The following is a 12,030-nucleotide window of genomic DNA, read 5'->3' as shown; positions in this document are numbered from 1 at the left end:
TGATACTGCCAATTCTGAATGCTTTTTTGAGAGCAAAGGGTTCCCCTTCCATTTTTTATCTAATGTTTTCTTGTATTCAGACAAACATTTGGTTTCTCCCAAGTTGGCTGTTACTTCTGTTTATCCATGGATTAGGTTCTTTGGGGGTATCTGGAGTACAGTGGTGGGTTTCAAAAATTGTTCGAACCTACTCTGTAGGTGTGGCCTCCTTTGTGGGAGTGGCTTGCCACCCATGTGACCGGATGGGAGTGGCTTGCCGCCCATGTGACCGGATATGAAGATGCCGACGACACTTGTCAGAACCACCTTAAATTACCTCACACACAGCACTGGCATGCATAAAAATATGGTGTAAACTTGTTTTTTAAGAGGCATCTTTGGTTTGCGTTAAAACAACTTCAACCCACGCAATGTTCCGATTGCACCACAAACGCAGTAGTCATCCTTACCTTTCACAGAGGCACTGAGTTTTATAAATATGAGCATGATAGTGTAGAATAATCATATCCAAGGACCAGTGGTGGGTTTCAAAAATTTTTGGAACCTCTTCTGTAGGTGTGGCCTGCTTTCCGGGTCCTTTGGTGGAACCTCTTCTAACCGGTTCGGTAGATTTGACGAACCGGTTCTACCGAATAGGTGCGAACTGGTAGGAACCCACCTCTGCTGGAGTACTACCCTACTACTTTGCAAGGTTACTGTAATGATTGCTGTGGTAAGTGATACGGTATGAGGGGTAGAACATACAGGTATAATACCTGGAATAGAAAAATACTCTGTTCTCCATCACATTTACTTTGTGAAATATAACAGTTTATCTTGTTCTATTGTCATTTCTTTCTTGGTGTAAATGGCTGAATACAATGCTTAGATCTGGGGTTTCATTTCTATCACAGCAATTATTTTAAGGGGACTGAAGAAGGAGGAGGAGTGCTGCGGCCAACCATGAGGGGGCACTACTGGATAAGAAGAGAGGCTAACAAGCAATATCAAATTTAAGACAACGTAATACAATAAAATGCAGTTCTGTCTCTTGATATCATTTACTCTGAAATCCAACTGTTCCCCAAAACTGTTTCTCTCTCCCGCATTTATGTTTTTTGCTACTCTTCTCAATTTTCAGAGTGTATCTCAAAAAACACCAATTGGAATAGTGTGATGGAAGTAGGGCACCCATTGACTTAATCAAACATATGCTTGATTACAGAACATGTTTGATTAGCACAATTAATTTTGTACTATGACAGCACAATTATTTATCCAGATTTTTTTTTTATTACCTGCCAGAATATCCAAACCTGAAATTCAAAGAGAGGGGACCTGTGACTTCCCAAAGTCAATTTATAAAGTTGAAAGAAACCTTACACATAATTGAATATACTCTTTACACCCTATATAGGATATATAATGCAGAGTGTAACTACCACATTTCTCACCCACTGTTCCCCACAGCTCTATAGGCGTTGCTTACAGTTATCTAGTGACATTTACCTTCTGGCATCTTCTAACTCAGAGGTCTCTCCTAATATTTAGCCAACCTTGTGTTCTCTGCACATCCACCAATTAATTTGATAAGCTTCAAGATAATTGAATACTGTTGCAATGCAGCCCCTTAATCTTTTTCCCTTTAGACTAAACATGCCCAGTATTTCAACAGATCTTTATTAAACTTTGTTTATCCCGATCATATTCCTTTAGATATCTTGTCAATATGGTGCATCCGGGAATTGAGATGCAGCCAGACAGATTTTAATTACTTGTTACGAGTGAGAAGAAATGCTTCTTTAGAGCCAAGGTGGTGCAGTGGTTAAATGCAGCACTGCAGGCTACTGCTAGATCAGCAGTTCAGCGGTTCAAATCTCACCGGCTCAGGGTTGACTCAGCCTTCCATCCTTCCGAGGTGGGTAAAATGAGGACCCAGATTGTTGGGGGCAATATGCTGACTCTCTGTAAACCGCTTAGAGAGGGCTGAAAGCCCTATGAAGCGGTATATAAGTCTACTGCTATTCTATTAAAACAATCTCTATTTTGTTATTTAAAAGTTAATTTATTTATATGGACATACCTCAATGAATGTTTTTCGGCTGTCTTGTGTAATATCATTCCTTCCTTCCTTCCTTCCTTCCTTCCTTCCTTCCTTCCTTCCTTCTTTCCTTCCTTCCTTCTTGTTTGCCTGCCTGCCTGCCTGCCTGCCTGCCTGCCTGCCTGCCTGCCTGCCTGCCTGCCTGCCTCCTCCATCCTTTGACTAGAGGACATAAAAGACCTTCCCAGTAAAAGATGAACTTTGGATACCTATCTCCAGAGAAAAACACAATTATGTCAAAATGCCAAAATTATGTCAAATGATGATGCCAAGATGAAAATCTGATGTGCTAGTGTCTAATATAAGTTGCATTTGTGTGTCGTGCCATTATGACACAGGTTTTGTTGCTGTTTTTACCCATAGATGCTTGTGATGGATATACCCTGTAATATGCCCCCAGTTGTAAATACTGGATATAGAAGCTGGTTATACATTCGGTCTTTCCTGCAAAGCTATCTCAGCAGATATTTACCCAAACATCAGACAAGGTTGGAAACAAAATTGAATTCTAGATGCAGGCTTTTAAAAGGAAAAGCAGGGCAAAGATTGTGTGTCTCTGCATTTGAAAAGGTCAGACCCTCACAAATACAAGTGCACAGTCTGTAAGGAGGTTACTTCTTGAATGCTAGTTCTTCATGGAATAGGGGGTTACATGTTTCAGATCACACGTAATTATTCTTCAAGGGCACTTAAACATCTGTGCTATTCATTTGTTCCAGACTTCATTTATAAGCAGTTAACCAATGCAAACCTTCAGAAGTACATTTTAAGAAGTCCATCGGGATGTGTTTGCAATGACTGCAGCCTAAATTCTTTTACTAATATTCATATATTTTCAGTGAAAATAAAATGGGTGACCAAGTAGTATTTTTAATATTGCTGCAGTTACGATGTGCTAACATAAAATCACACTTGTAGTGCTTGGTTTGGTTTCTTTTTCGCTTTGCTTTCATCTTCGGTTTACTCAAGTATGAATGTTTAGGACAGGTGACAGCCTTATGTTCTTGTAACCACATTTATTCTTCAATCCACTCAATGAAAGCCGAGCTCAATTGTGGTGTTGTGATGGAGCCAAGAGATACTGCAGGTTTTAATTGTCTAGAAGAGTGTTTCCTAGCTCATCCACTTAAGAGGTGTGGAATCTGTGGATTTCAACTCCCAGAATTCCCCAGCTAGAATGCTGGCTGGGGAATTATGGGAGTTGAAGTCCATAACTTTGAAAGTGGCTGAAGTTAAGAAATACTGGTCTGGAAGTACACATTTCACAGATATGCATAGATGTGGGTGAGTCTCTTGGAGCAGCTGCAAAATTAAGAGGACTAACATTTTTACAAGCGTTTCAGAAGACAATTAAAATACATCATTTTGTGCAGGTTTTAACTGTGATTTGCAATGGTTTTATCTACTTTACATGTGCATTTTAATTTTAATTTTAATTGCTCTATTGTCTCAATGTTCTTTTTTATTTATGATATACCAGCCGATATAATTATAAATAAAACAATAAATATGTTAACAAGTTTGAGGTATAAAAATAATAATTCAAATAATAATAAATGATAATGCTTTATGATATGACTGGCCTCCTGTTAGATCGGGTGAACGAAGGCACATTCAAGCTTCAGAGTAACAAACAACTATTTATTAGCACAAGTCAACTATGTACAATCCAGTGAAGGTTCAGTCTGACAGCAGCCCTTTTATAGGGAGCTGTCCAGTGGTGGGATTCAAATAATTTACCAACCAGTTCTCTGCCCTAATGACTAGCTGGGTAGGCGGGGCTTGGTGGTCATGTGACTGGGTGGGCATGGCCAAATCAATGTCAGGTCGATGGGCACTTCGCCTTAGCGGTTACAATGTAATAAGGGTTAACCGGAGAGGCAGTTTCTGTAAGCAGGGCAATAAAGATTAGGCTAGAAACAACCCCAGAATTTTTCCTTCCTGCTTTCCTTACAGGATTAGCCTTGTAAAGTGGGAAAAAAATAAAATAAGATTTCTTCCAACAACCGGTTCTCTGAACTGCTTAGAAAGTTACAAACCGGTTCTCTCGAATAGGTGCAAACAGGCTGAATCCCACCACTGGTATGCAAGTTTTAAATATGTCAAAGCACCTTTGGTCTGTGGCCATAATAGACTTGATTGGCTTTGCTTTGCTTTGCTGTAGGGCCCCTGTAAGAGGTTCTGGCATTGATCCCAAAGTTTCCTCCTCCCCCTGAAGCTGGGAGGACCTGGCATACACAGAAGGTGGGATTAGATGTCCAAAAGTAGGAAGGGAAGCCTGCCTGTTTTATGCAATCACTACCAGAGCCTATTTGGCATGTAACAATATCAAACCTTTCTGCTTTTTAAAATGCCTACCGTTATTTGACATTTACTACATCTCAAGCAATTACACAATGATGAATATCTCAGGTCTTGAAAGAAAGAATTTCACATTCACAATCTGAATTTGAAGTTTACATCTTATGTACTGCATTCAATATTCCATTTGGGGAATGTAGATGTTTTAAGTATTTAAGGATCATCTCTAACTGGAGTGGATTACTATGAGGCTGCACCAGTGTGTGGATTACAAAAAAAGGATATCAAACAAATAGCTTCTTCTTCCAAGAATGTCAAATCTTCGGCTGCAGACCCACCTGTGTCACATACAATAACCTTCCAGAATGAAGACTTTATATTTTTATATAACCTTTTAAGCCATTGAAATTTTTGATAGCTTTCATATACTCCTTGACCAAAAACATAACTGGGGAATGCTATAGCATGTTCTTTCTTTTTTTTGCAAGCAATTACAGTAGCAGTGAATAATGTATTTGGCTAGTTTACTCCTTTTTGTTCAGGAATTATTTTTTGTGGAAATTTAAGGACATTTATGTTACACAGAGAACAATGCATAATTGAAGTGTTGTACAATTCATTTCCTAATGCACTGGTATCTTCATAATTTTATATAGTAGTATCTCACGTTCTATTATATAACTGATTAGATACTAACTTCAAATTCTAGAACAAAAATAAATTAAAAAATAATGGACAGACAATAATTCATAATAATTTGGTTGACACTAACGGTGGGGAAAAGCAGCCAAGATCTGATTTGTAATTGCAATTTAATTAAAATTGTTGATTTAATTCTATTTGTTTTTGTTTCTATATGAAGATTCTGTTCAAGCCATTAAAATATGTCTGTGCATTGAATAGTTAAATCAATTTGAAACCATTTTTTTTGGGATGCATTAATGTGAAAACAAGGACATTCTTTATTTACAAATCTCTATCTTTACAGCATGGACTCAGAAAGTGGATGGAAAATCACAGAGGCTCCCACACTACTTATGCTTACTCTGATATATTCCTTTTAGAGAGTTAAAGGGCTTTGCTTTTGTCTTTCAGCAGAAGGACAGTAACTGCAACATTTTTGAAATAAATGGTGGATTGTGTTTTCAGATTAACTTTATGCATGCCGAATTGCTGAAGATACATCTTATCAATAAGAGTGAGAAAAGTGCACACGTATTCATAACCCCATATTAAAAATACATCCTCTTTGTATGTAGAAAAGGTTTTGATTTTAACTCAACAGTAATGTTCCACCATTTCTAAAATCATGCCATGTTCCATGGCAGGTTTTCCTATCTTTTCTTATATCTCTCTTCTTTTCTTTGCCTTTTCAATATGGTCGGAAAAGAGTCACGCAGGGCCGTGTCAAACAGGTGTGTAAATCATGCGCTGCACAAAAGCATCATGGCAGCCATGACATGACTGTGAGTGTGGTGTGTGTGTGCACGCATGTGCATGTGTGCGCACGTGCCAAATGGTGGGGATGGTTGTAGCCCAGTGCTACATTGCAGGGCACCGGATTGTGGGTTCCCCTGTGTCTGTATGTCTACTGTAGAAGAAAGGGGAGAACAAAGTGCTGGGAAGATGCAGATGCCTTGTGGTATGGCTTGACAATGTGATGGCAAAAAACAGTTTTCAGAAAGGCACCTCACCAGTAAGCAGTGGTCCTGGATCCTATTTATTAGCTTAAATGGTAGTGAACATCAACAAGCAAATATTAAAACATAGGCAATGCCCAAATACCCACTACCATGTGTAGCTGAGGACTGCATTAAGACCAGAGGTGGGTTCCTGCCAGTTCGCACCTATTCGGTACAACCGGTTCGTCAAATCTACCGAACCGGTTAGAAGAGGTTCCACCAGTGGACCCGGAAAGCAGGCCACACCTACAGAAGAGGTTCCAAAAATTCTTGAAACCCACCACTGACACACACACACACACACACAGAGAGACTCACACAGAGAGAGAAAGAGAAAGGAAGGAAGAAAGAAATAAAAAAAGAAAAAAAGAAAAAAAGTGAGAGAGAGATGAAAGAAAAAAAGGAAAAGGGGACAGAGATAAAAGGAAGGAAAGAGAGAGAGAGAGAGAGAGAGAGAGAGAGAGAGAGAGAGAGATGGCCAGCAAGCCACTCCCACAAAGGAGGCCACACCCACAGAGTAGGTTCGAAAATTTTTTGAAACCCACCACTGATTAAGACCCTAAGTTAATACAGTATATATGTAAAAATGTCCTGAACACAAACATTTTTTGATCCTCTTGATACAATTGGCAATAAGGATTTGGCCAGGTAGAATACCTTCCTCCCCCAGCACACACACAAACACACACAGAAATGATGGTGTTGATTGAAATACCGTATATACTCGAGTATAGGCCGACCCGAATATAAGCCGAGGCACCTAATTTTACCACAAAAAACTGGAAAAGTTATTGACTCGAGTATAAGCCTAGGGTGGGAAATGCAGCAGCTACCGGTAAATTTCAAAAATAAAAATAGATACCAATAATGTTTTTGAATATTTATTTCAAAGAAAAACAGTAAACTAGCGGTGTATTCAATGAAATACTTCACTCACCTCATGATGCTGATGTCCCGCTGTGATGATGATGTCCCGTGCAGCCGCGGGAACGATGTCCCGCCTCCTATGACACACGGCACAGTGATTCCTATCATTGGATCACTGTACCAGAGGAGGTGGGACATCGCTATGTGGCTGCTTGCCATAACAAGGAGGAGGTGGGACATTGTTGCAGAGCGGCAGGAGGGGGAGGAAGGGGAATCGTAAGACAGCCCTGCATTACATTAGAACGTGAGGAGGGGGGATGGTGCGGTGCGCGCTGCGCGGCAAACTGACACAGAGGGAGGGGAAACTCACAGGGGCACTGGGCCATTCACGAGTGTCACCCAGCGGCATGGCCCCGCCCCTTTTTCTCCTCCATTTCGGGCAAATTTTTCACTGACTCGAGTATAAGCCGAGGCGGCTTTTTTCAGCCCAAAAAGTGGGCTGAAAAACTAGGCTTATACTCGAGTATATACAGTATGTAATAACTCAGCTGAGTATCTATCCTTCCTACCACAAAGGTAAGTCATCTTAGATTTGGCTTCATGTACCTACCAATGAAAAAAGCTTGCAATTCACGCAAGCCCAAAATCTGAGAGAGAACTTTTATAAGATGTTTTATAGATGGCATTTAGATCCTAAAAAACTGGCTTGCATGTATCCGAACTTACAACCTAAATGCTGGAGATGTGATTGTGTTGATGCTACATATTACCATATATGGTGGACTTGTAAAAAGGTTAAAGCATTTTGGATAAAAATATGGTGGATTATGCAAAATGTTCTTTAAAAAAGGATAAAGTTTACCCCTCAGTTATTCCTGTTAGGTATAATTACTGACTGTACAGTTATAGAGACTAACTTGATTTTGCATTTAATAACGGCAGCAAGACTGTTGGTGGCGCAATACTGGGGAGGGCGGGGGGGGGAGGTAAACATTTGTAAATGTTTTTTTTCTAAAATTTTCAATTTAAAAAAAAACAAAAAAGCTTGCAAAGACTACAGATAGTCCTTGACTTGTTGGTTTAATGACTGTCCAAATTTACAGTAGCACTGAAAAAAATGATCAACCACTTCTCACACGTATAACCATTGCAGCATCCCCTCGTCATGTGATCAGACTTCGGATGTTTGGCAACTATCATGCATTTACAATGGTTGTGGCATCCCAGGTTCCTCGGATTGTCTCATGGAATCCTCCCAGGGAGCTTCTGACAAGCAAAGTCAATGGGGGAAGCGATCACATGATCCACTTAACAATGACAGTGATTTCTTAACACTAGGGTAAAAAAGTCATAAAATGGGGCATGATCCAATTAACAACTGCCTTGCTTAGCAACTGAAATTTGGGGTTCCATTGTGGTCATAAGTCAAGGACTACTGTACACATCTGACAGATGAGCCCATCATCTCTAGAGGTCAGCAGAATCTTGATAAATGCTGTGAGTGGAAAAGTAGCACTTCCAAAAATATGAACCAGGAACTGACATCTCCTTTCACCCTAAAAAATTAGCAGGATTCAATCCACTCTGAATCCTGCTAAGTTTGCAGGGTGAAAGGATCCCCGGAGAGCCTCCTTTTCAAAGCTCAAACAACCTAACAAGTCAGGAACTAAAACAATATTTTGCCTTTCTAAACTTATGTAGTCCATTTCATGCAATTCAGTTCCAGTCCTCACCTCTATATTTTCACTTCCGTCTTGACATGAACCAAGACATGCATTGAAAGGCCAGAAACAGCTACATCAAAAGTATAGAAACTTCTTTCAGCCTTTGGGAAGCACATTGAGGCCACCTACTTCTCTTTTGAGACAACTTTTAAGGAGCTTTAAGATGTGTCTCCTTTTAGAGCATAGAACATCTGTCTGTAAATGTCTGTAAACATTTGCTGTACACATCTATAACAAGGGTGTCAAACTCAAGGGCTGGGGGCCGGATTTGGCCCACAGGGTGCTTAGATCTGGCCTGCATGGCTGCCCTGGAAACAGTGAAGGAATGGCGCATGGTGCCTATGCAAGTGAAAATGGAGTTCCGCTGACAGAGGGTTTCAGGAGGCCATTGCAGCCAAAAAGAGAGTTTGGGAGCCCCTTTTCGCTGGCAGAGCACTCAGGTTGCCACAGGCAATCCCAACATGAGTCACGTCAAGCTGGCCACCCCCCACCCCCTACCCCAGGCCTCCCCAAGGTCAAACACAATCCTGATACCTGGGTACTTGAGAGACCGCCTGCTGCCAATTACCTCCCAAAGACTCATTAGATCACACAGGCCTCCTCCGGGTTCTGTCTACTAGCCAATGTCATCTGGCCACTACCCGGGGGAGGGCCTTCTCTGTGGCGGCTCCGGCCCTTTGGAACGAGCTCCCCGCAGAGATTCGGACCCTCACCTCTCTCCAGGCCTTCCGAAAAGCCGTTAAAACCTGGCTGTGTTGGCAGGCCTGGGGTCGATGAGTTCCCTTCCCCTCTCGAATTGTGTGGCTGTTGGTTGTTTTAAATGCCCTGTACCTTTTGTTGTAGTTTTTGTGTTTCCCTTCCCCTCCTTGGGTTTGTGCGCCGCCCTGAGTCCCGCTGGGAATAGGGCGGCATATAAATAAAATGAACCTCGAACCTGATACGGCCCTCATTGAAATTTAGTTTTGGCACCCCTGGTCTATAAGATGTAAGATCTCCTATTGCCTTTCTACAAAATGAAAACAAATCCAAATTTTGACCTCATTCAACTTTGAATGTTACAGGAGTTGATACTGGACTCTGGTTTTTAGTTTTCATCCCTTGAGATGGATAAAAGAATGCGAGGCAAACTTTATCATAAAGCCTGTTCCTCTAGTAGTCCATTCCTTTAATTTAGCTAACTTGCTGAAAGCAAACAGAGAACTAATCCAAACTGTATACCTATCAGTACATGTAACAATGGCTGGAGTCCCTTGGATGTGAAAACTGTAAATGCAATATTTTGAGTTGGCTAGCTCAAAATCCAGAAAGGCATAAGAACTGGAATAGTTACCATGAACATCAGCAGAAAAAAAAATAACAGAAAGATCTTAATCAATCACGTGAGGCTCCTGTCTCCTGGTGGTTCCACTATGAACAGTCTTTGTACCAATTCCCCTGGATAATTCATCAAAATCCCGAATACAGATTTTTCATATTCATACAGGTTCATCTAAGGAACACACTGCAAAGGATTCTTCTCAGATATAAGAAACCCTATATTTTAATTACTACAATAATGATAATGCATTATCTCATTAAGGCAAGAATGTGACACCAATCTCCTCAACTCTGTGTTTTGTGTCACTTCAAGGCTTGTCCAGCAGAAACTCATCTGCAGATGAGTTGCAGGTATGCATCAAACCTTTTTCATTGCTTTCAGTAGCTGACCAGAAATGTCTTCTTCTAGCCCTCTGGAACGACTACTCAAAGATGTCTTCCAAGCAAGGCAAGCAACTTCTTTGTTTCAAGCAGCGGGGATTGTTTCACAGATCTAAATCAAATCATTTTTTAAATCTCACCAACCCACCAGTCCTTATAGTGTAGCTTTTAACATCTGTCCTACTTAGCAGAAAGTTCGACTTGGTTTTGCCCTGCGCTCACTTAATTCTCAAAACAAGGATATCAATACAAGAAGTAATTTTGTTCATAAATTAGTTTCTTGCAGAGATGCTAAGAGGATTCCAGATGACTCAACTGGCTTCTGTGCCTAAGGGAAGATAAGAACTGGGATTCACCCATTCCTATGCAAGATTACACCACATTGGCTCTCACACAGACTTATTAAATAAGTTAAAAGTTGAGATGTTCTTGTAGGACCTCTATTTTTAGACTGTCACTGATACTAATTTCGTCTCCTTACTTGAGTTAACTTTTCATTCCCCTGAATAGTATTAGTAATGTGTTGTGGCCCAGCAGGAGCCGTTGGAGTTGCCACCAGACTCCAACAGCGAAGGGCCCTATGAGTCGGCTCTGGAGGATGTGGAGGATCCTGGACAGGGTTTCGACTCCGAGCAGGGTGCAGAGAGGCTGGTTGGCCACCAGGAGGCGCCTGAGCCTTGGACCAGTGGGGAGGAGACAAGAGAGAGTGAGCCTGAGTCCAGCAGTGAGTTGTTCCTGGATGCCCGGCATCGAAGAGCTAACAGGCGTAAGGAACAGTTGCGCAGTTACAGGAGGTAATTGCACTCAGCTGGTGGTCATTAGGCTCCTCTCCAGACTATAAAAAGACTACTTGTACACACGCCCCTCTTTGCAGAAGTCAACGCATTGACTAAAAGTTGGAAAACTTTTGTTTTGCTGGATTGCTGCCAAGGTTTGTCTGAGTTGCTGCCAAGGTCCTTATCTGTTTGTTATGCTTGGCTTTCAGCCACCGAGATGTTGGTTTCTTGCTATTAAAGTAGATTCAGTTAAGCTTGTCTCGGCATTCGTTACTGGACGGAGGTGAGGGTCAGAACAGTAATGTGAATATAGGGAAACCTTTATTTACCAACTTTCAGTGTAATAGGCTTCTGAAGGAATGGATCAATTTTCTGCATCAATTAATGTCATCTGAGTTATGGTGCCATTAGGCAAAAAATATAAATGTCAAAATTTTAACCATACGGATAATGATATTGCATGCACATGATAAAAATGGATGCAAATGATGTACTTGATGTCATTTCTGTCATGTTATCATTACAGAAAGGACATAAACCATGGGTGTCAAACTCGCTGTGTCATGTTGCTGTCACGTGACGTTTGGTGACATTTTTCCCATTCACGGAGCTGGGGTGGGCGTGGCCTGCACCTGACACATTTGGCCTGTGAGCCTCCAGTTTGTCACCCCTGATTTGGCAGAAATCAAATGAGGTAACTGGTGTAATGATCTCATTATGCAAATTGCTGCAGGTGAGTACCATCCTAGCTTAATGGACATTCACTAATAGTCAATATGCCATCCCTCCAATTGATCTATTAAAGCAAGATTCACTGTACATCAAGAGCTTCATACCACAGTGGATTCTGTCCAGCAGCTAAAGGAAAGCTTTCTTCCATAGGGAGGAAGCCATCCAATTAG

Source organism: Thamnophis elegans, chromosome 6 (assembly GCF_009769535.1).
Source record: "Thamnophis elegans isolate rThaEle1 chromosome 6, rThaEle1.pri, whole genome shotgun sequence".
NCBI classification, from domain to species: Eukaryota; Metazoa; Chordata; class Lepidosauria; order Squamata; family Colubridae; genus Thamnophis; species Thamnophis elegans.
Note: the sequence above shows the minus strand (reverse complement) of the source record.